The following is a 25,963-nucleotide window of genomic DNA, read 5'->3' as shown; positions in this document are numbered from 1 at the left end:
ATCAATCAGAAGTGATAGTTCATTAGACTCCCTTGGCCAATATGTACCAACCTAGTAAAGAAACACAAGGTCAGCCAGAGCTTTAAACAGGCCGGGTGCATTGGGATCACTGACCGGGTAGTAATTAAAAATAGACATCGAAAAGGGTCCCTATGGGGTCCTATATCATTGTCCTTTTAACCTTACTGGTAAACAACAATGATCGATTTTGAATTATTGTGAAAAGCGTTTAGGTAATCCATATTGGCATTTACGTTCCTTTTTCTTTTGTCCATACTATACTTAATCTTGAAACCAAGGTTGGCTTTAGTACTGGTGGTGGCCGGTGTGGCAATCACTTTTGGAGCCCCTAACGCACAATCACTGCCTCCTCGGTTTCCCTCACTACCACCAGCCAAAAGTGATTCTCATCTCTCCAATCATAAGATTTTGCTAAACATAGCCCCCCGCCCCACCGAGGTCAGAACCCAGTGCGGCTGCACCGGTCGTACTACCCTAAAGCTGGCCCTGCTTGCAACCCCCTAAAATGACAAGCTATTTCCAGGATGTTGTTTTTTTGTAGTGCTTTTCCATTTGGCATATCACTCTTGCATGGCACTTTATATTAAACAGCTATCATTTACAAAGCCAATAGCCCTGGCTGGATTTAGGTTTATGTCAGTTGTATCAGATACCTGGATGCAATACCAGAAAGCTCTTAGAGCCAACAAAATACCAGTTATGTGGCCCACTATAGGAGTCACGGAAATGCAGTTCATTTGTTTAAGCCACGCCTGTAATTGCATAGGCCACACCCCTTTTAGAGACCTCCACTTTTTTCATCCCACAACGCCCTGGGTCAGCCCAATATGCCTTTAGGAGCCTGGGTTCATGGACTGTATAGGAAAACATTGATTCACTTAGTACTCAATTATATCACAGATTGGTGATAGAAAGAGTTCCTTAAAAACTTAGGCAAATAATGCAGAAGAAATCAACTGAACATCAATTAGGTAATCTAATTATTCCACAGATCTACAACAAAAATTCTGTATAGGATAAGGGGCTCACTGCTCCAGTTACCATACGATGCGCATGGTGAAGGGAAGTATTGATGTGTCTATACAATGAAGCAAAAGACTTTTGGAATTGCATAAGGGCTATGTCCATTCATTTTGGTACATCAGGTAACATTTCAGAGAACTGAGGAAGAGGACGGTCTGTTTGCAATAAAGTCAACGTTTCAACCTCATATCCTAGTTACAATGTCCCCATCATGGCAAACCATGGGGCACCATTAGATTAGTGCTGGTTCTAGGGATTATGTCATTGAAACCAAATCGAAATTAAGGTGAGCAGTCCACATCAAATTAGCGGAAGGCCTACCTAAGTGTTATCAGGACTATCAAAAAATCAGACAGTTCGAAGCCCGACTGCGCAACCTTCACTGCCCGGTGTGGAAAAGCTAACTTATGAATCCTTCTCTCATATGATAACCATTTATAAGCATATATTTCCTCCCTGAAACATACTATTTCCTTCTTGTGTTCTTACTGTGAGTCAATACCTCATCTGATAACTCATGTTAGTCCATTATGGTCCACTGGAATGAACGTTTCTAGATGCAAAAACATCCCTTCCAAAGGAAACAACCTCATCCAGAGTGACCAGGAGTTAGAGGGAGAGATCTGGAGGAAAATGTCACATAAGCGGCCAATGGATAGCTGAACTGTTAGTTGTTCACAGGAAACGGCGCCATGTGGCTGATTTAGGAGGCAAAGGGATCAACCCATAGGGAGTTTTAATAAGTTTAATGCAATGAAACTGAAGATTTATGAGCTCTATCTAGGAAACCTGAAGCACAAGTGGGAATTAAGCCTCCAGAACCTCTTCCATGAGTACTAATGCAATACAAGGTGGCAGATGTTCTAAACTCACAAACTATACCTCTGTGCTGGCATCACGTAGATTCTGGACCCTCTAACTGGAATTGAAAAATGCGGTAATGATTAGGTGAAACAGAGATTCAGGTTCATAAGTATATGAAAATGTTATAGTTACTTACAGACTTTCCATGCTCACAAATTTCAAATCTAAAATTGATAGAGGTATCAGTAGCATTGGGACTGTGGAAGAGGCAGTTACAGAACATTAGATACCAGTGCCTTGGATGCACAGAGTTTTCCGCTGATATCGACATGCCTGATTCAGAAATCAGGAGCAAATACCATGTAGGTAGGGTCCCAGTGACCTACTAGAGTTAGTGAGGTTGAAAAATTCCTGGACCTGGTGAGGGAAGGTCCCTGGTTCCTCCATGGAAGTTGCAGAGAAATGAGAAGTGGGATTAAATCTGAAGAAGACAAATGTGTTTAGGTGATAATTCCTACCTTACTAAATTCTCACCAGATGTAAATAATTTGGGGATAGCGATTTCCAAATTGCGATTTTCAGAGAATTTCCATTAGGAAATTGCTATTTCTAATGTCTGAAAACTTGGTGAGTCTCAATTAGCAATCACTAGTGGATCACAATACGACCTACCTAATGAATATTAATGAGGTAGGTCGTATTTTGCAACCCTGTATGAATGACAGCAATCACAGAGATGGTGGGTGGCCTGCTCAGGTCGTCAGATCACCATGTCTGTGATTGCTTTTTCATTAAAAAAACTCATTTTCTTTGAAATACATCTCGTTTTCCTTATTGAAAATGGGATGCATTAGAAAAGAAAAATCAAACTTTTAATTTTAATTTTTTAAGAGTAGACAGTGGTCCGTAGGACCAGACATGTTCTTAAAAAAAAAATATATATATATATATATATATATATATATATATATATATATATATATATATATATATATATATATATATTTAACATTCTTAAAGGCTAAAGGGATCTTATGGGGACCACTTCTCATTTGCAAATGGTTACCACCACTTTCAAGGTGTCCTCAAAAAAGTAATGTTTTATGACTGTAATTCATTTGTAAAAAATGTATATATACCACTGCAAATTGGCATTTGGAAGTGATGCCATGAACATCCCCCTTCTAAATACTTAATCACAAACCCAAATTATTAGTTGATAATAAGATATTGAATTGCAGTTTGGCTTTTGTACATATTGAAAAAAATATGTTTGTGGTCGCAAAAGGCCCGATTCTGCAAATCAGCAGTTTACAACATCCCAAAAAAATTTGTACATGAGGCAGGCCAGGTGCGAAGATTCTGGCCCGACTGCAGACGTAAAAATACAACTCGCAAATGACTTCTGTAAATACTAAAAGTTGTAAAGTTAGACTTTTGTCTCAGATTACATTTGTGAATTGGTCCCAAACTGTTTTACATTTTAAACGACTTGACAAACACTATAAGCTGGACCACTGGAAATATGCAGCGGGGAGGACTAAATTATGTGGCTGAGTTGACTAAATTATGCGGCAAGAAAAGGCAAATGATACAATCTAATGCGCCATCTGTGGTGATAGTATTACTTCATTATTTTGTCATTTTTACACTTGCTAACAGTCTGTACAAATGTTGTACCTCGTTAGTACAGGTTTAACACCTAAACATAGCAATAAGCAATAAAAAGGTGATCATTCAACCTTTGCAAAGATCCTTCAAATACAGAACAACACGTTTTGCTGTGTGGATTATGTGGCAAATACTGCAAATCCACAATCATACTAAAAAACACAGTCGCTCCATAATCACATAATTCCAGTGGCCATAACTATAAGTAGAGCTTTGCATTGTTAAACACTGAGAAACCTTCTTAAACAGATCTCTAGTCCAAAGACTACTGATGGCTTGTTTTTATAACATACATTTGCATTTCTGTTATGCTTAGTATTTTATTGTGTATATTAGATGTTTTGTAAGTAAAGGTACTGTCTTGACATTGGCTTGTTGACATTGACTTAAGTGTTACTGTGTGCTTTTGGAGGGTTGAGTACCTCCTTAGGTGAACCTCGGGCTGCACTGCCTTATTAGCTTGAAGTTCAAGTGCCAAAGAGGTGTATTTAATGCTCATCCAATAGTATAGAGGCCCCAGGTCTTTAGCTCCACCCCTTTATTGATTGTGTTTTTGATGGACATTTGATTGGGCAGCAGTTGTGTTAGCCAGGCTATGAATTTGTTAGATGGCACATAACTGATAGAGACATTCTTGATGCAAATGCTTTATCAAATACAGTAAAAAAGGGAGTTAATTTGTGCACCCCCCTGACAAATACAGTAGGAAGTGACATGTATTTATTTATTTTATAAAATGCTTGAATCACCGAGTGGTTTCTCCATGCTATGGGGAACATAGCAGACTGTACAGACCAAAAGACCAAGACTCAGAAGAGTTCTGTTTTAATAAGTTTTCTAAAAAGAAGATATTCTGAAAATGTTCGAAGATGTATTGGGAGTTGATTCCAGTAATGGGGGGCCAAATAGAAGAAGGCTTTGCCACCTGTATGGGCTTCTCTAAAACGGTGAGTCACATGCAGGGATTTTTCTCCTGATCAAAGGGATCTGTTTGGCTGGTAATGAATATGATTTTCAGTTTAATAACAGGGACCTCTGCCATTCCAAGCTATATGTACAATGCAACATACCTTGAATCTGACTCTCTTACGTATCGGTAGCCCATGGAGTTGACACAAAAGGGGAAGGGAGGATATTCTAGTTGGTAAGTTCCTAACAAGACTGGCAGCAGTTTTTGTACCACTTGGAGTCGGTTGTATGACACTACAACACGGGCTATTACCACGCGTGCCATTACAACGCTATTTTTACAATGCAAGTCGTTACAACAACTTGCGCTGTAAGCGCTGGATAGTGGAATAGTTTAATTTCCTATTCCAATTGCAGCCCACGTTACAGTAGGGAAGGTGTTGGAATAGAAAATCAAACTATTCCCTATCCAACAGCGCCCTCCAGCGGAAGTCGTTGTAACGACTTCCGTTGTAATAGCAGCGCGTGGTAATGCCCGCGTTGTAAAGGCTGCTCACCCTTGGAGTCTATTTAGAGAAGAATCGCTAGCCGCAATCAGAAGGCCATTGCAATAGTCCAGATGGCTCCTCACTAGTGCCTGAATGAGCGTTTTACGCACACAGAGAGGAAGGGAGGAAAAACTCTGTGCAAAAGGCTCAACATATGGAAACAGGAACCAGCGGTGGCCACCACCTGATCTTCATGATAAGTTTCTGGTCTAGACAGACGCCCAAGTTCTTAACTACTGTTTTAGGGATGGTGGCAGTGCCCATCTCAGGGGCCACCATTCTGGAGAGCAGCGTGTGAGGGCATCCCCGAAGAGCATGATCTCTGATTTCCCAGCATTCAACTGGAGAAAATTCTCCATCATCCAAGAAGCGATTGCTGTCATACCTTCTGAGAAACAATACTGGGTGTTTGAGGTATTCCTGTCAATTACAATGTGAAGTCAGTTACAATGGAGTAGAAGGGATTTGACATTGAGAACACTGTGACAATTACTACTGAAAGGGTGTTTAACATTATTAACACTATGACATTAACCTTATGAAGGGGCTTTGAAATATTTGACAGTGAAAGATCTTCTTATCCACATTTCTAGTTTAGGAGGTGATATAGAAGTTTGGTTTTCATTATGTATCTTTGTAATTTTATGTTTGTTATTTCTATACAAGTTCAAGTTCAAGTTTATTGTTTGATTAGTTAAAATCATTACAAAGACCCCCCTAGAAAAATAGAATACTTCTGCACATGCGACTAAGATTATCATGCAATGAAAAGGATCAAAATGCATCACTATTTTGTCTTACAAAAATTACAAGTCTATAAAATCCAATTGTTAAAAATAGTAATTTAACAGTGTTAAAACTCAAATAATAAAACGTTTTTTTTTTTGTTATTTTAAATATCCAACCCCATTGAAAAGGGTGTGGGGCGATTTTACATGGATTTATAGTTGGTCATTCATCAGCTTGCAATAGGAAACTGTGGACGAGTTTCATGAATTAAACTTGTCGGCAAGCTAGGATGTACGACGAGCCCTCCAACCAGCGTATAAATGCTTGCCTGCTCGACCGGATGTTCAAATTGTTAAAAATAGCTTTCAGGTAGTGTCTCCTTTGGTTTAGGATGGCTGGACAGGCACATAGCAAGTGGATTAGGGTTTCTTTTTTAAATCCACATAATTGACAGGATTCTGAATTAAAAGCTGGCTTCCATGAGGGGTATAAGTCCTTGGAGTCGTGCACGCCCATTCTAAATTTTAAAAAACATGTTTTTAGGTAAGAGCTGAAATGGGCAGATAAGTAAGCTTGTGGCTTTGAGAACCTGTACGAGTTTATGACTGTCCATCCGTGCCGCCTCTTGGTGAGCGCCCTTTTAGCCTCCAGTAGAGATTTCTTTTTGGCCGCAACATTTTCTTTTTTATTAAAGGCTCCTCTATCCATCGCATTGTCCCATGCTGGTTCAAGTTCCATCTCAAGCAGAAAGGTACTCAGGAAACTCCCCCAGGAGTTTGGAGTTTTCTGCTCCCTCTGGGACTTAATTTCGTCCCAGCATAGGCTGTTCAGCTTGCCTGAATCAGAGGAACGAAGAGTATGGCAACATTTTATAAAGTTACTCAATCCCCTGAATTTCTGATGCTGGAGACCAAATTCCAGTCTAACCTGGGCAGGCGAAGCACATTTCGGCAGATCAAAAACAGCTTTGTAGATTTTTGACTGTAACTCATTCTGTAGGTATGAGTCTTTGCCACACCAAGGGACCAGGCCGTAGGACAAACTAGGTTGGATATGGGCAGCCATTACTTTTAGCAAGTGGGAATAGTTCGGGCAGTCCAATTTTTTCCGTAGTAATCTGTGGCCGTAAATCAGTGATTGGGCCTTAGCTTTGAGGGCCAGTTTATGTTCCTTGTGAATTGTACCCTGCCCGATTGTTACGCCCAAATATTTATATGAACTTTTTTCTTCAACGTTAGCCCCGTTGACCATCCATTTGAACTTTAATTTTCTACTGTCAACCAGGCGGACGATTTTTGTTTTCTCCTTATTTAGCTCCAGCTGTTCCTTGTCCAAGTAGGATACCAGATTGTTTATTGATCTCTGTAACCCCACTGGGGTTTGGCTCAGCAAGACTATGTCGTCCGCGTATTGGAGGATTGCAACCGGCTCATTAGCTAATTTCGGGGGTGACAGTCTGGTCTTTCTATGTATGGAGCTATGTCAGATAAATACAGATTGAAAAGGCTGGGGGCTAGAACACAGCCTTGTTTTAGCCCGCTTTGAGTGTGAATACTTGTGTTTGTTATTTCTATACGTGTGAATTAAAGTATTATTTGAACTAATAGCACTGAATGGAAATCAATTTGGTAAGCATTATTGCATGATTTGTGGGGTCTGTGATTCTAACTAGTACCATCTCACCAAGCTTTGACAGCTCTGCTTCACTGCCCTTAGAAGTGGGAAAAGCGTATACTTTGTGCTCAGTTTAGGTCCTGTAACGGAACCCGGGACTTTTGTTATGCCCCTCTGTAGCTGTTCTTTGCAGATATTATATTGGCAGCAGTAGTGATAGCCACCTACAAAGTACTTCCATTCTTCATAACTGAAGGAGACTTTATCACTGTCTTTGTTTCAAATACACTGGTCTTTATGTTGTGTAACATAGTGCTGAATGGAATAGGAAGTGGTTTGCATTGTAAACTCTCTGAAAAAGAAATAAGAAGGAATTTTGCATGTTGGAATCTCTGACTAAAGCAATAGGGAGTAATTTTAAATTATGAACTTAATAACATATACAAAAGGAATAGGTTTTAAATGAAAAACTCCGTGACAAAAATGGAGTATGAAGTGGCTTACATTGTGTATTCCATAACAAATACCATATGAAAAGACATTTCATTGTTTAACACTGAAAGACCCTCTTAGTCAAATTTCCAGATCACTGGGGGGCTAAAGGGATCTGTTTTTACTATATAAATGTTTAGTGTCATGTTCTGTATATAGTTGTGTGTAAAATAAAGTGTTTTTTTTCTATTTAATAATAAAAACATTAATATAATAGTGTTATTGGATGCTTTGTAGATTCCTGAGTTTCTGACACTCCCCACCTACCTGAATACGGCTTGGACTGTCCGGTATCGCTACTATTGTACTTGGTCCTCAGTCCGGGTCCAATAGTAAGGAGCCCTCAACACTCCAGATGTGAAGGACTCCAAATTGTCACCGTTGGAAACCTCTACCCACGTGATTGCCATTTGACCCTCAAACCAGTTCCCTCATAGTGCAGTGGTATTACCCACTGCCTACAAGAAAGCTGCCTTGTCACTATCCATCTTCCCCTGGGCCCTCTGCCCTAGCAGTCCAAGCTACACCATCTCCAATAGTGATGGTTGCTGCTGAAAAATAGCAATTGTGCATCATGCCGCGTGTGCGAGAAGCTGCAGGGCTGGTACAACCAGCCGCAGCGTGCTGGTAAGAGTGGTGAGGCCGGGTGGAGGGAATTTCGACAGATGACGACGAGGGAAAAGTAATTATTTATTTAATTTTCCCTCATGGTCGTCTGTCGAATCCCCACCCCAACCCGGCCCCACCGCTCTTACCTGCATGGGCCGCGGCTAGGTACAACTTGTTGTGAGTGCTGTAGATTCCCTATTTCTAAGATGGCCACATCAATCATATGTTTTGACGCAGCCATGCATGAAGTGGGCTGGTTGGGAGGGCATGCTGCAGTGAACAAACAGCTGATACCCAAACCAAACAGCTGACACTTAGCGCCAGGACACCCTAGGGTAACAGTGTGCTCTACAAGTATAAATAACATAACATACCCTGCGGTGTCTCTCTGCCTCTAATGGCTCAGTGATCATGCTGTGAAATGTTTTGAGCACTCATGGGCGTCCCCAGAGCCATCACCCCTCCACCCCACTGGGCGATGACAGCAGTGTGGTGGTGGGGTCTATTTTCCGTGGTTCTGGTTTATCTAGTGTGCGAGTATGGCACTCTTCAGCACATGATTGTGTATATTGTCTTCGGCACCTACTTCCTATAGTGATCCAGTCAGGTGGCTGTTCCTATCCAGCTCACTGTACCTCAAATGTGCCCTGCACGGTATACACCCGTTACAACGCATCTTTTACTCCGCACTACCATTACAACGCGACTTTTACAACGCATACCATTACAACGCATTGCGCTGGGGTGCGCTCTAGGATAGGGAATAAGTATAATTTACTATCCAACACCTTCCCTAGGGTCCACGGGGACTGGAGTTAGAATAGTAAATTATACTTACCACTATCCAGCACCTCAAAGCGCTATGCGTTGTAATGGTATGCGTTGTAATGGTCGCGTTGTAATGGTAGGTAGTTGTAACGGTATGCGTTGTAACATGGTACATCCGCCCTGCACATGATTGGCCTGTATTTTAATGGATATTTGTGCATGTGGGGGATCCTGAGTGGCTTGAGAGGTGGTGCACTGGGAGAGCAGCTCCCAGAACCTGCTGAAGTGCTGTTCATGTGAGGGCGGGGCAGAGTTCTGCTGCGGCGTATCAGCATATGCGAGCATGGAGGAGGGATATAAGACTCTTTACTATTGTAACTGATGCCTATTGATGTCTATATAAATCAACCAGTTGTGCACACGATGAACAAGTGGTCAGCGGCCCATGCAGGGTGGTTGGGGACACAATGCAAGGTTTCAGGTAAGGAAGTCCAAAAACAATCAATTACAAACACAGATAAGTACAAATAAATGCAAGAATATAGATAGAGCCCTGGGTCATTAATGCCCACCCTAATCTTTTACCATCCATTTTAAGTAAAACAGACCATCAAGGATCACAAGTGGAGGAAGAGGACATTAAAATGATTGTTTCAGCGTTGTTTCAAGAGTCTGAATCATTCATCAGTATTCGATTCGATTCTATTTGATTTGATTGGATTTGTAGGGCGCACGTCTACCCGAAAGCACCCTAGTGCTCATCAAATAAGTGCAGAGCATGTCTTCAGCCAGGGCCCCAAAGGAAATACAGGTAGAACTGTTTAAACCCCAATATTTGAAAAGCACAACCATTGAAATACTGGCCGCAGTCTCGCTGGCTAACAGTCACACACTACCAGAAGCATTCTCGCCTCCTCATACCAGCACACCTGGGCTACCAACATCACTCCCACCCATTAGAGTAGCAGTCATTCAGCACCAGAGGCATCATTAAACCCACCACACACCAATGCTCACACACCACAGACAGCACTCACATCCCTGACACACTAGCAGCCTCACACTACCAACAGCAGTCACACACCATCACAAAGTAGCAGTAACTCACTATTGACAGTACTCTCACACCCCTCACAGAGCAGCAGACGTAACCCACAGACACCACTGTGACATCCCTCATAAGCTAGCAATCACACTACTGTAAACACTCTCATGCCCCCTAACAGATCAGCAGTCGCATCACTCTGCTAGCACTCTCACACACCTCAAAGAGTGGAAGTTACTACAGAAAGCACCATCACACCTCTCAAAAACTGACAGCAGATTCAAGAAAGTACAACTTCAATGATATGTAAGTTTGTCTGTGTGTGGTACTGTGGAAGTTCAAAAGGCTGATTTCAAGTGTGAGTTAAATGTCGGATGAAAAGATGAATGAGTTCAAGCAGGTGTTATGAGCGCATGGGCAGATGGATGAGTGACTGCATGGATGCACCGGGCACTTTCAGGCATTAGCTGGAATTAGTTGCCTTTTCAATGATCACATATACTGTCTGCACCACAAGCATTTGTCAGCCCCAGTCACATTTATTTATTTATTTATTTATAACGTTTTAGTAGATAATGCACATGTTTGCCATCTCAAGAATAATAATTTCTGTTTTTATCCAAGAAGACATTTTTAATTTCCTGCCATTTCACTCGGGAGGTTGTCAAGTTGGAAGCCTGGTTTTAACAGGTTATTGATTGTAAGAAATTGCCTATTGATTGATTGGCGGTCACCATTTCAGAGCGGGTCGAACTCACTGATTGATTTCGCTTGCCCTAATTGAAACGGGCCATCACTTAGACAGAGAGAGGGAGTGGGGGGGAGGGGGGGGGGGGGAGCGACGCAGGGAGAGCGGGTTGCATATATAGGGCGATGAGGTGGGGGCAGTGGCGTAATAATAGCCCCCACAGCCCCTGCGATTCGGGGGGGGGCGACCTCCAAGGGGTCCCCGAGCTCCATGGGGGCCCCTCAAACACTGCATGGGCGGCAGGCCCCTGGCCCGAGAGGTTCTGACTGGGTCCGTAGCGTGGGGGATTGGGGGGCTCAATGTACTTTGCAGGGGGCTCCCCAAGTTTTGTTACACCGCGGTGGGGGAGGGAGGGGGGGGAAGGGGGACGAGAGACCTGAAACGTGCAGGGAAGCCAAGAGAAGCAGTGAGAGCGCGGGAAGCAGGCAGAAGAACGGGCAGTGACAGAGTGGGGAAAGCAAGGGGGTCTTCATGAGCAAAGGAAGTAGTAGGCCAAGGGAAGTAGGAGCAATGACCGTGTAGAAAGAGAAGACAGACAATGACAGAGCAAGGTCGGGAAGTAAAGCAGCGAGGTATAAGGGGAGCTGAGAGAGCAAGGGGGTCAGATGAGATTAATTACAGCTGAGAAAGCCAAAAAACCGAAAGAATATCAACAGTTGCATACACCCCCCACGGTTAACCCAGTTTTTGAAAATCAATAAAACCGAGAAACAAATAAAGAGTCTACTGCATATATCAGTGTGTGGTTTCTCCCTCCTCTTCACGCTGGTCAGGGTCCTTGTGTACATCTTCCTTTAGTGCTCGCAGGACCGCACAATGTGTAGGCCTGTGATTATCTTTTTGTATGGTGCTTTCCGTTTTTCACACCGGGCACTTCCCCAGTGGGTTGGAGCCTCTGGACGCCCGTTTTTAGGGCAGGGCCCGCTGGTGACGCCTTTGTCACTTTCCCCTGACTTCCCAGGTTATTGCCGCAGGGAATGTGGCTGAGGGCAGGCGCTTCAGGAGAAACAGAGAGAAGAGGGGGACTAGAGCGCGAGGAGGGAAGAGTTTAGAGCTCGTTTGAACTTTTTTTGCTTGGGCTCCTTTTGGCTCTAAAGCCAAGCCAAACATGGCGTTACTTTCTGAAGTTCTCGATCAGTACTTGCCTGCATTTATCCCTCTAGGGCCTATAGGTCTCCATAAGCATCCATATTTATCGGTCATAGCAGCAGTACTGGGACTAATTGACCCACATAATGTCCAGTGTTGTGATAGAATGCTGTCACAACTAAAATCTCCACAATCTTACTTACAATATCATTCATAACATATATTTAATATGCATAATTTGCATAGCCACAACAGAGATAATGATTTATCCCCATTGAGGCAATTGTTTGTCCCCCTTTTCTAAGAGAGGCAACATTGCCCCCCACCCATCAGCTGAGGCCTGCCCACAAATCTCTGCATGTTGTAAATGTAAATGTGTTTGTATTTATATAGTGCCTTCTACCCAGAGGTCTCGTAGCGCTGTTCTCATACCACTGTGGAACCCTTCCTGGCTTTCCTGTGAGATGTCCACTCCTGGGCACCTCCAAGGTGAAGCCAGGCATCCAAGCGCTGCTGAGGCCGTTGTGGAGATTAAGCAAGCTATTGTCCAGAGTCACAGAGTGGGACCCATGATTAGAATAGGCACCAAGGCGAGAATTATCAGGTCCTAGGGGGGATTGAGTCCAAGAGTCCCGGGCCAGATCTCTGCATCAGGGTCTGCCGCTCTAACCATTGAAAAACGCTTCTCCACTGAGTGAAAGCCTCACCTTCATGCAGGGCATAAACTGAAAAATCAAGAATTCTCAGCAAGGCTAAAGTAGATTTGAAGGAAAAAAACAAGCAGTTCTCAGCTGGCCTTTTATACTCAATAGGACAATACCAGACCTTTCCAGAAGCGCTTCTGTACTCAGAAACATCCAACACCAGTACCTCTGAGCAGACCTGAGCAGCAATTTTCTGGCGCCTCAGGAGCTGAAACCAATTTTAAATAGTTCTGCTGAGACAGGATATAAAGTTAGAGATGCAGGTCTGATAGTGTAGGCTCTGTTAGTTGCCCTGGCAAGGCTGGTGGAGTAGGCCGAGGAGATGAGGATTCAGTTTGAGTGAGTGATGCCCAGGGGCGTAACACAGGCCCCCGCAGCACCCGCGGTGCGGGGGGCCCCCTCGGCACTGCACTCTGTCCGGAGAGCTCCTAATTGAGCCCGGAGGGGGCCCCTCTACATACCTTGCAGGGAGGCCCCCTAAATTTTCGTTACGCCAGTGGTGATGCCAATCAAGAAGGTGCAACCAGAAGAAGTGGTACAGGTCCCAGAGGGAGAAGGGAACTGAAGATGCCACAATGCTTAACTGCTGACCAGAGGAAGACACTCTTGTGAAGCAGTCAGTCATCCAATGGAAGGAAGAGAGCCTGGGGCGAGAAATCAATGTGGCAAAAGACATGCACAGCTGAAGAATACAGGTAGCAAGGCTAATACAAACACAGGCCCGTGTCTGTGAGGTAAGATGCTGCAGGCTAGCTGTAAGCACCCACTGAGGGACTGAGTGCTGTGTTAGCTGCACGGAGGGGTGAAGTCATGGACGTCAATTCACCAAAACTCCTGGGGTAGTGTAAGGGACATCACATGCCCTTTGACCTTCGCTTTCACTCACACACACATATTCACGCATACACACAATCTGCTTATGCACACAAACACATACACTAATACATAGACACCTGCAAGCATGCACACAATATACATTTAAAAGCATTTTTAAACTTATATCTTCTTTCAGGAAACGTAATTTTCTAGCTATTTGTACTCCATTTTTATAACCCTAATTGTGAATAATGTACCCTTATTTACTATTAGTACACAAATATTGACAGAAAACAGGGAGAGCTGGGCCCTAACCGATGCCCATAAGGACAACCTGCCCCTGCGTTCCTGCCACTGATTTCATCACCTCTGAAACTAAGGGTCGCAAAGGCAGTGCCAGGGGTTGCAAGGGGCCAGCCAGGGGTCACAGGATCGACTCCTGGTGACCCCTAAATGATGTCCATGGGTGTAGTTCCTGGAAGTGCCTGGAGCTGGAGACTTCAAAGGTAGATGTCCCCCCCGTGTCCCTTTACGTGGACTCATCAGATGAGGGTATGACTTGCTTTTTGCAATGTTGGGTGGGCCCCTGGCATGTCTTTGGATTGCTGTTCCCATGCCCAGCAAGCGTTTAGTACAGCTGGGCCAAGCACCAGGGAGACTTCAGGGATGGCATGCTCACCCTGGTGTGGTTGCCTGGAGACATTTGGGGACTTGGAGTAGATTATAACCCAGCAACAGTGCCTAGCCAAGGCAGGTCCTCTTGCGGCAACCCAATGACAGACCCAGCACCAGAGTGTTGGAACAGGCCCTGAATTCAGAATTCATTGCAGCTATATGCTAATGGCGAAGAATAGGAGTAAAAGGAGAACCTTGAGTAAAGGATGTGTTGGAACAAAAGAAGGGCAAGTAAGCCCAGGATAATCAGGGCCTGGTTGTGCTTTACTCACCTCCAGATAAGTTAATGCTGTCAGACAATGCAACTGCAATCACAAAAGACTTTATGCAACAGTCCAGTCCATGGCACTCAACAACCTGAGGTGGGTATGTGTATATCATGATATTTGGTTGATGCTGTATTCAGCAATCAAAACTGAATAAAAAGATTTGATTCTAAAGAAAGACAACCAGTACTTCATGGGATAATGTCTGCACTAATTATAGGTGAGTATAAGCACTTCTCTGAAGAGCTGCTATACTCATAAAAGCACAATGGTAGCACTTCTTGGTAGGGCTTCTATACTTATAATAGAACAATGCCAAGGCTCCTCAGGAGGGCTTCATAATTGGGTGATGCCAGTACTTTGTACCATGGCTTCTGCGAAAACAAATGTACAATCTTGTCTGTTATTATGCTGACATACTCTCTCATATTGTTGTATTAATAATTGTACATATAGCCGCCATGAACTCTCAACCATATGAATCAAATATAGAAGTTGTTTTATATTAGTTTAAGACTTCCTGTAATCCTGAATAAGTTGGCCCATTTTCATGATTCTAGTTGGTTCAGAAACCACAGGGTTCTGGGTTTTACCTTGCACAGTTCCTAGCAGCGTAACCTCATTTTTAAACCTGGCAAGTGGATGCAGGATTTTGTGAGGATAATGAGGCTAATATTATGCATCTGAAAGATTGCTTCTCTCTTCAGAGCTGGCCTATTATTCCTTGGGGAGAAGAAGACCCTGCGACCTGCACATTACATAGTTTCTGTCACATGACTAGGTCCCATTTACTTGTAGTAAGAGAAACCCTAAAAATATACTCATCTCATTTTCTACGTATTTTAGCTTTTGGCTCCAACGGACCCTTTTCTAGCGAGAGCCTTGGTCAGTTGAAATGATAATTGTATTTGATGTTTTGCTGTGTGGGTTTTTATTTAGCATTAAACCGTTGTTGGATTTAAGCCTTTAAATTGTGTTTGTCTTATTTTTGAGAATTCTAATCTTATAATAGGAGACTAGCAACCCTTCTCAGAAAATCTAAAATGCAACAACTCCTCAGAAGACTTCCATACTCCTAATGGAATAAAATACCACCACTTTTAAGCAAAGATGCAATATATTTAAAGAAACAGAACCAGCACTTCATGGCAAGGCTCTAATACTAATAATAGGACAATATCAGCATTTCTCAACAGTGACCTACTTTTATTTTTAAGTAGTCATGGGTGTAATTCAAATTAGGCCTGCTTGGTTGGGGATGCGGTTAACTGGGTTGACACCCCTATCCTTGTCCAAATTATTTTGCCAATACAAAGACAAGCTAACTGGTGGACATCTTCAATCCTGGCAAACCCTGCCAGGTGGTGCACCACCGTTCCCTTGGCAGGCTAGGAGGCTCTGCCATGCAGGCTGGCACCACTGGCCCGAGGGGAATGGCCCTCCTAGGTGAAAGCCATGGTTTCACCAACCTCTTATTGGATATTACTGGTACAATTCAGCCCGACAGGAGTCCTAGATTCCGCTGCAGTGTGATGCCACCCTGCCCAGCAGGTGTGGAGCCCTGGCTGGCAGTATCGGGGCATGTCAGGCAAAAGTCTTGGCGTCGCCCACCTCTCACTGTAGATTATTAAAGCTGCTCAGCCTGCAGGGGCCCCGGACTTCGGTACAACGCAATCCTTCCCCGGGAAAGGAAGGTGGCCCTGCCTGGAGCCCTGTACAGCATGCTGCATGATGTAGTTGGAGGTGGCTTCTTATAGGCTGAGATCCTGACCCTTCCGCTGATGGGTGGCATAAGGATGCCATGGGTGGGGGGGCACAGGCGTCCACAGACAGAAACAAAAGCTTAGCTCCGAGGAGGACTTTTAGTATCTAACAGAGAGGTAGCTGCTTTGCTACGTACAAAACCCTGACCCAGAATTAGGTTATCTGCAAATGATTTAGCACAGTGTGCCCACAAATATGCAGTGCAATAAGGGCAGAAGAGGCGGCCCTCTTCCATCTGCACTCCAGACTCCAAGCGATCCACTCTGCCCACTGGCCCATAGTCTGGCTATCCAAGGCCAATCAGCGGCAATCTGACTCAGATGCATTCAGTTATAATACCACAGATGGTGGCTTTGCCATCTTTGCACCTCAGCCAATGACATACACCAAATGTTTGAACCTGTGGTTCCTCTCATCTCGTACCGAGCAGGATTACTATTGCAACAACACATCATCAGTAGGGTAAAACTAACCTGTCTCACGAAGATCTTAACCCAGTTCACTTTTAGACCTTAGTCAACTCTAAAAAAAGGGCAGGGACATAATCAAATCAGGTGTATGACCCACACTTACTGGGCATTCGTTGTTCATCGTAAATAATTGAAATCCTCAATCCCTATCATGAATGGAGTTTAGCGTGTTACCTGCATCTGTTGGTAAAGTGGTGAAGGGCAGACACATGCTGATCCATTTAATGTAGTGCATTTAGTAGCGGCTTACTAAGGGCATCACAGACCTGTTACTAGTTGAGCTTATGTGGATGAATGCCACGTGTCCCTCTAAAAAAAAGTTGAACGACAAACACTGGAGGTTGTGTAACATGTTAGCATAGAGGAGTCTTGTTCGTTATCAGAATTAACCAGCCAAATTTCTCCACCATCTAAGAGCAGCCATGCACAGCAGGGCGGTAAATGGAGACAAGGGCCGAGCAGGGGGAACCCTGGGCAGGCAGAGAGGGCCCTCCTGGCGGGACCCCGAAACAGGCTCTAAGTGACACAACAGGCTGGGGAGGGAAGCCAAGAGCTGGGGATTTCCACTCCCTGGTCTACTGGAGCTTAACCCAGGCAGTCCAGGGAGTCCAAACCAGGCTTGTGGGATCTCATCCCAGGCTCTAAGTGACACAGAAGGCTTGAGAACAGAGCCCAGGGCTCTCACCCCCGAGCCTGCTGGAGCTCTGACACAAGGCCCGGTCAGAGCATCTAAACGTGGGCAGGCAGGCAAAGCCCTCCTGCGCCTGCAGGACCCCATCCCTGGCACTCTGTTGCACAGCGGCCAGAGAGAATGGAGCAGAGGAGGGGTGTTTCCACCTTAGTGCCAGCAAGAGCTTACACCCAGGGCACGGTCAGAGCTTCTTCACACGGCCAAGCAGGGAAACCCTTCCCGGGCCTGAGGTACCCTGTCATTGGAACTTTGAGATTCAGCTTCTAAAGAATGGAACCCAGGGACAGAGGCATCCAGCCCTGAGCCAGCTGGGGCTCTAATCCAGGGCCCAGTCAGACCTTCTTCACCCGTCCAAGCAGGATATCCTCCTGGACTCTGTGGAAACCTGCCCCAGGCACTTTATGACATAGCGGCCTGAACAATGCAGCCCAAAATTAGGGCTTCCACCCCAAGGCAAACTAGAACTCTGAGCCGGTGCCAGGTCACAGTTGCTTCACCTGGCCAAGCAGAGGAGCCCTCTCCATGGACACTTTGTAATGCAGTGGGCTGGCACAAGGACCCCATGTCATGGGGCCCTTACCCTTGGCCTGTCAGAGTACTACCCATTCTTGTAATCCATGCACACCAAGTTTAAGAAGGTTACATTCAAGAAAATATGTTGGATTTCCTTGTGCCCTGACTGGGCTTGGAGCTTCAAATGAGTCCTTATTGGGACATTCTGGACAGCTCAGAAGTCTGACCACTGAGTCATTTGAAGGAAATTACACTTTTTGTTTATTGATTGTAAGCACAAAATGTCACCGGTGACGTTGCCATTGCACACTTTGCTCCACCCATGCAGGCGTAGTCAGCGACCCCTAATTATAATTTCAAACATCCCTAATTTTAAGCACAAATTACTTAGTGCAGAAATTAGTCCTTCAATGGGAATATTTTATTTTGTTCAGAGGTTGTTATTGTTTTAATTCGGCATTACCTACACTCAACAGGACTTTCTGACCAGAGAGGAAAATCATCAGATTAGTATTGCTCACTGCTGCTTCCAGACTCCATGATTATCACATGAAACTGAAGTAGTTCTAGCTCCAGATCAGTGCCTGTGAGTACGTGTTTATTCAGTGCCTGCAGTTGTGAATCAGTACTTGTATTTATCCTTCTGCAACTTTAAATGACTACTCATATGTATATATTTTTCCTGTATCTCTGTATCTGTATGAGTATATTTTTCCTGTATCTCTGTATCTGTATGAGTATATCCTTCCCTCAGGCCCAAATCAGTATCTGTGTCTGTATATCCTTTCTTCATGCCTGTATATGTATCTAAATGTATGTGTCCTTTCTTTAGATAAGCGTCAGTATATATATATATATATATATATATATATATATATATATATATATATATATATATATATATATATATATATATATATATATATATATCCTACCTTCTTCTGTATCAATAACTCTTTGTATGTTTACACAGTACCTACAGGCTTGCATCGGTTCCTGTGTGTTTCTGCAGCCATTGCAGAATAATGGAGCTCATTCATTACTCTTATTGATTTAAGAAACATTTTCAGCTCATTTGAATCCATGACTTTGTATTGATCCTATCATTGATTGAGCTGTGAAGGCTTTGAAGACAGCTTTCATTGATTACTACGATGGGCTGAAAACATGCATCCAACAATAGTTTTATGAGCAGGAGGATGGGGAGTAGGCTGACGTCTGACCTGGAATGTGACTGGTTATATTTTGGGCATTGACACAGATTTTGTCTCAGAATACTACATAATAGCTTTCCCTGTACTCAGCAAAAAAGCTGCTCTGTCTCGGACCAAAGATTTTATGAATCATCTATGATTATGACAGGTTAGCATGGGCCTCATACTAATTTCATCATTACAAATGAGGACTGCATTTTGATGTCTGCTAAAGAAAGAGTTTGCACAGGGATTAGAATTACAAGTTGTTTCATTATTATCTCATCCTTGCAATTTTCCCCATATAGATTACAGCAGGTCAAGTTATCAGGGGAAAAGGCTGTGAAAAATAGCAACACATCCAGAATTCAGTTTGTTAAAAAAAATCTGTTCTACCTGTTATGTCTAATTTTTAACTTGAAAATTCAGAATAGGAGGGATTTACAATGTGTGGCAAATACTTCACGCTAGGGTAATGGTATTTATCATGTCTGGCAATTATCCCACGTAATTTCACCCAACTTGTAATGCGGGCACAGAGTATGAAAAAACATCTCAGCAGCTGTTAAAGTGCAGGATGAATTTTCTAAACCTGTGATCCAAGATAAGATGAGTCTGCTGTCACCCCCACGGATGATACAATGAGCCACTTCTCACCTCTGTGCAGCACATGGGCAGATCTCCTCCCTACCCACAGAGAATGTATTATTATTATGATAGTTCTTATTGTATGGATCATGTACAAACCCTAACGATACATTTCAAAATAATCATTGCTGACTTGGGTTTTGTTGTTGGAATCATAAACCTACTCACTTAAAGGGTCATCAGTTGAATGATTTGATAGACTTTACATTACCATACAGAGGGGCATTCTTGAACATAACCACAATGGAAAAAATGAAAACAAACAAAACAATTGGCTAATACTGAAGCATTTCTTTCTACATTACTGGGGAATTCCATGATGTAGCACTTTGAAACTGGAACAATGATGGTTTAAGTACACTGCTTGTGTTCTGTTACTAAAATCTTAGTCAATCTAATCCAGTGCCTTGTTTTGGATGCCAGCTTCCATGAACTGGGATATTAAGATGGAATAGGAGACCATGTTGAATGCAGTTGACAGATCTAACAAAACCAAGGCTGTTTATTCGCCTCGTCCTTCATCATTCTGAATTCATCTAATACCGATAGCAATAGAGTCTCTGTACTATGTTCTGAAGGAAAGATAGATTGAGCAGCTTCAAGAAGTTGGTTGCCTTTTAAGTAATATAAATCAAAATGATTAAAGTAATGAAAAATGTGTCTGTTCAAAGTTTTTTCAAGTATCTTGTGGGACGGGTAAGAGAGATCTTGAGCAGCAATTACTCATTATAGATTGATCATCTGATGCCATTTTGAGTATAGGAACTCCCATGGCCTGTTTCCTGATATTTGGCAGAGTCACATAGACCATCTATTGATTGTATAGATGTAGCAGAGCTGAGGTTGCTACCATAGGACTTATATGAAACACTTTAGAAGGACATGGGTCACTAGGTGAGCCAAAGGAAAACCTCAGTGAGAAGATTAGTAAACTCTGGGAGGAAAATTTACTCAAATCTAGTCAGCTGAGAAGAACAAAAAGAGAAGTGGAATCAGTCGCAGGGCCCGAGCGACTGAGCAAGGAGCACACTTTTGCCCTTGAAAGAATAACAAATCATTCTGATTTTATCCTCATAAAAAAAGGATAGTTCATCACACAGAGCTTAAGAAGGTTCAGGCTCTGTGGAGCTACAACCTGGTGATCGAAGAAAATTAAAAATCCTAAACACTTCTCTTCATAAACTGAGTGCTCTCTGAATTTTAGATGCATATAGATGCATAATAGTTAGCTTTAGTCTTTCTGAAATTTATATTTTGTCTAAAAAAGCCTGCATTCAATGAAGTATCAAAGTTCTTTTATTCAATTTTTGTCCTCATTCTTCCAGTTATCAAACTGACATTTATGTTGTGTCAAGTTTCTCATTTTTTACATTTACTCTCAATAAAATGAAGTATGCCTGGTGCATGCAAGATCCTTTCCAATAATGCCAATAGGTATTTTGCTCTTGGGTGATTTAACCTAATGAGCTGGTAGGTCTTACTGTGTTAATGCATGATTTTATTACGTTATAGTTTATCCAAACAGCAGATTCTGCAAACATGCTATTTTCAAATAATGTATTTGTTCCCATTTAGCTCAAACGTTGAACTGCTTACTATGCACTCTTATGTTGATCTTATGGAATCGTAAGTAGGTCAAAACGTATCACTTCAACGCCCAAGCTTCTGGTTAAGCAGGAATTAAAAGTCAGAACTCCATCAGCTAAGCGAGAGCATGCAGAAGAATATAATCGATCAAAGCTTGGAGTAGAGTGCTGTGCACTAATAAGAGTGTATTTGGAATTGTGTACAGGTTTACACATTTGCATTACATATTTACTATTTGACCCTAGAAAGATTAAGTGATTTTTCCCCAGTCAGACAATTGGGTGTCAAAGCAGGAAGAAGAACCTTGCATTGAGTATTTTTTTTTGTTTTAAAAGAAGTTCATTGATAATATATACATAACAAACAACATTGGCATAGCTTGAAAGTAACATAGAACAAAGTCATTAGTATACTATGTTAAGGAGGAGAAATTGAGTGAGAAGGAGAACACGGTGTGAGAGAAGTGACATTAAATATTGCGAACACTTTGATTAACCAAAATGTGTATAGTATGATAGCAAGAAAATATGCATTCTATTATAACATATCCATATAAACAAACAATATGAACACTTCTGTACAATATACATCAAGGTGGCTTTGGCATTAGTTTACTGAATTTAGAATGCATTTTCGAGTCTTTTGAAAATTTGGAAAGAAATTAAGTTACAGGTGTCCATAACAATTCTTGTTTGATGGTTAGAGTCAAGTGTGCTTTATATGCCCTATACAATCTATGATTGCAACATTCTCCATACATCAGGCCCCAAAAGCAACTTTAGAACTATCTTTCCAGTGTTTCGTAATTTGTTGGAATGCAACAGCAATCAAAAGATGAACTATATGAACAATGATAGAAACATGCCTGAAATTGTTCCAATAACTACCTAAAAAGATATTGGTAATAGTAAAGAGTATATTGACCTGAAGAGCACAGTTAATTTAATGCTTACTTTATGCCAAAAATCTGAAATATTTTTACAATAATACAGCAAATGTGCTACAGTTGCATAAGGAAAGGGTAGAGAGGCCTTCAAGGGAAATACTTCATAAGAGAGATCAGTTGTTCGATATGTTTGTTGGATAAAATTAAATACCCAATGTATCAATCATATGGTTCAATGTACACAATCAATTTAGGAAACACATAAAAACATGTAAACGTATAAACAACAAAACACAAAGGTGTATCAAAAGAAGAATTTTATCAAAGATTTCATTGAGTCAGCAGTAAATCAAAAAAGCAGGTAAGGAAATGCTGATATGAAAAGCATAGTGGCAGAAAATCAATAATACAGCAAAACCTAGAAAGGACATCTATCTCAAAACAAGAAGTGAATTAAACACTATGGAGATAAGATGTGGGTCGACGTTTCGGTCTCTCTACAACAAAATTATCGAGACCATCTTCAGGACTGTTGTCATTAAAACACTGCTGTGAGCTGTGCTGTAATACAAGAAAAGTTGAATGCGGCTCAAAAATGCTGGTGGTTCAATTCTGGATGGCAGATCGCCTAAAGAGTTAGGTCTCTATGGTATAGAAGATATGGACCAAGGATCCTTTTTAACATATAAAATCTGTGTCCATCGATTTAGAAATCTTGTAGGCAAGCGCAGTTATCCAAAAGTGATTACTGGGCGATTGGACGTATCGTTTACCGTTCTCTTGAGAATGAAAGAGACGAGTCGGAATCATATCAACCGGGCACACGGTGTGCCCGGTTGAATTGATTCCGACTCGTCTCTTTCATTCTCAAGAGAACGGTAAACGATACGTCCAATCGCCCAGTAATCACTTTTGGATAACTGCGCTTGCCTACAAGATTTCTAAATCGATGGACACAGATTTTATATGTTAAAAAGGATCCTTGGTCCATATCTTCTATACCATAGAGACCTAACTCTTTAGGCGATCTGCCATCCAGAATTGAACCACCAGCATTTTTGAGCCGCATTCAACTTTTCCTGTATTACAGCACAGCTCACAGCAGTGTTTTAATGACAACAGTCCTGAAGATGGTCTCGATAATTTTGTTGTAGAGAGACCGAAACGTCGACCCACATCTTATCTCCATAGTGTTTAATTCACTTCTTGTTTTGAGATAGATGTCCTTTCTAGGTTTTGCTGTATTATTGATTTTCTGCCACTATGCTTTTCATATCAGCATTTCCTTACCTGCTTTTTTGATTTACTGCTGACTCAATGAAATCTTTGATAAAATTCTTCTTTTGATACACCTTTGTGTTTTGTTGTTTATACGTTTACATGTTTTTATGTGTTTCCTAAATTGATTGTGTACATTGAACCATATGATTGATACATTGGGTATTTAATTTTATCCAACAAACATATCGAACAACTGATCTCTCTTATGAAGTATTTCCCTTGAAGGCCTCTCTACCCTTTCATTTGAATTACCCAAGCCCTCAAGGGTATAACTGGGTTCCTCACTCTCTGCTAATCCACAGTTGCATAAGGAGCATTACATGACCACCAATTATGTTGTAGGGAGGAGTTCATTGTATGCAAGGACTCTAGTGTGATTAATAATCTGTTATAGGTAAAGAAGAGAGTTTGTGTAGCTGTAACAGTGAAAGAAGATCTTTATATCTACCTCCAAATCTGGATCCATAATGAAGGGGACTATTAGACATTTAGATCACGTTCCCAAAGCAGTTCATTGTTGCTCTTCATCACAAGTGGATTTCCTTAATGATTTGTAGATGATGGTAGCCTTTGAGGTGGTATACAGTAGCTGTAATTGGATTTATGATTCACTGTAATTAATTTATTGAACCACATAAGTGAATTAAGAAAAGTTAGTATGGCCATTTGATCAGGTAAAGGCAGGGGTTGAACTAGTGTAGACATTTCTTTAAATATACAGTTATATAGATGTGGAGAGGCTTTTTGTGAGGTGCAGAAATTCTGTGAAAGAAAATGGGAGCACGAAGGATTTTTCTATATCTCATCATAAAGGGGAGAAAGGGTTATCGGGGTCAGAGATCTAATAAGAGTACTGTCAGTATAGGTAAGCTTTGTGATATAAGATAAAGTTTGGAATATTAACTCCACCATCATCTTTTGGCACTTCTGACTTCGATAATGAAAGATGCAAATTGTATTGTTTCATAAAAAGTGAGAAGGAAGAGAGTCCATTTGTTTAATTACCGAAATTGGAAAACGTACAGGAGTCATGGCAAGTGCATATAGAATGATTGGTGCCACATTCATCTTTATGGACTGAAGACCAGCCCACCAAGAAAGGAAAAGGGGATTTCATCTAGAAATTAAAGATTTTAGTTTATTATAAGTAGCATCAAAATTGAGTTTGAGAGTATCTTCACTAGACTTAGTAAATCATAGGTCCCAATATTTATTTTATTTGGATTTCAAGCAAAATTTGAAATAGCAAACATTTGCTTTAGACAAAATTGTTTTTAGCTGCAGTAAATTGCTAAAAATTGTCAGAGTTTAATTTATAGCCAGAAACAGCAGCAAACAATTGACCTCCATAAGAAAATGAGAGAGTAAAACTTCAGGATTAGACAAAAAATAGAAGGATAGCATCTGTGTAAACAGATCATTTTAATTGGCTTTCTCTATATAGAATGTCTTGTTTCCTTTTTGATGTGTTTTAATAAAAAATGGTTAAAGCCCCAATATAAATAGAACTGGTGTTAATGGGCATTCTTGTTGTGCACCTCTTTGTAATGAAAACAACGTAGAAGTTTTGCCACTAACAAAAATGACACCTTTTGGTCCCAGAAAATAGGAGCGAAATAAAAGAATACATTTGGGGCCAAAACCAAACCCTTGTAGTGAGTAAAATATACAGTCCGAGTTCATTCTATTGAAAAGAGGTAAAGCGACCTCTAACAAAACTCGACTGTTCTTGAACAATTAATTTAGGAAGCTAAGGTTCCAAACAAAAGGCTATGATTTTGACAACATTTTTAATAAGCTGTGTTAACTAATTAAATTGGTAGATAAGTTTTACAAAATTTAGGATCACAGTCTGCCTTGGGTATTGGACAAATTAGAGCAACTTGGAAAGTACCTTGTAAATTTGCAAAGTGAGTAAAAGGAGTAAGAAGTTTTGGTAGTAAAAATGGAGAGCAGAGGACATAAAATTCAATTAAGAAGCCATCAAGCCTGGGGACATTATTCTTTTCTTAATAACTATATTGCTGTGGTAATTTGTCTATGGAAATATTATTTCCTGCTGATGTAAAATGAATATCTGAGGGGAATGGTTTATTAACCCCTTGCATGCTGCCGCGATTCCGCGCCTGTGCGGCAAAATCGCGAGTGGGTGGGTTTATGACGGCCCCCAGCCATCATCAGCACACGAGCGCCATAGTGCATGACGGATGGGGGCCGTCATCAGCATGCAAGGGATTAATAGAGGAAAAGTATTCATAAACTTTGCTAGCTGGGCTAGGATCCACTATAGTATAAAGTGATTGATAGTATCATCAAATGACCGTGATATTTGTCTTGGCAAGTTAATGCTTCCATTTTGGTATAAACACTCAATCATCATACGTTGATTTTTGACTTTT

At 41.8% G+C, this 25,963-nt stretch overlaps 1 protein-coding gene across 1 annotated transcript in view; it reads left to right on the top strand.

Annotated features, from left to right (window-relative positions):
* The window catches only part of ARHGAP22 (Rho GTPase activating protein 22), a 441,023-nt gene that overhangs the window by 27,138 nt on the left and 387,922 nt on the right, over positions 1 to 25,963 (top strand). The window lies entirely within an intron of this gene.

The sequence above is a fragment of the Lissotriton vulgaris genome, chromosome 5 (genome assembly GCF_964263255.1).
Source record: "Lissotriton vulgaris chromosome 5, aLisVul1.2, whole genome shotgun sequence".
In the NCBI taxonomy this organism is placed as follows: Eukaryota; Metazoa; Chordata; class Amphibia; order Caudata; family Salamandridae; genus Lissotriton; species Lissotriton vulgaris.
This window is presented reverse-complemented; position numbering and strand designations above follow the sequence as displayed.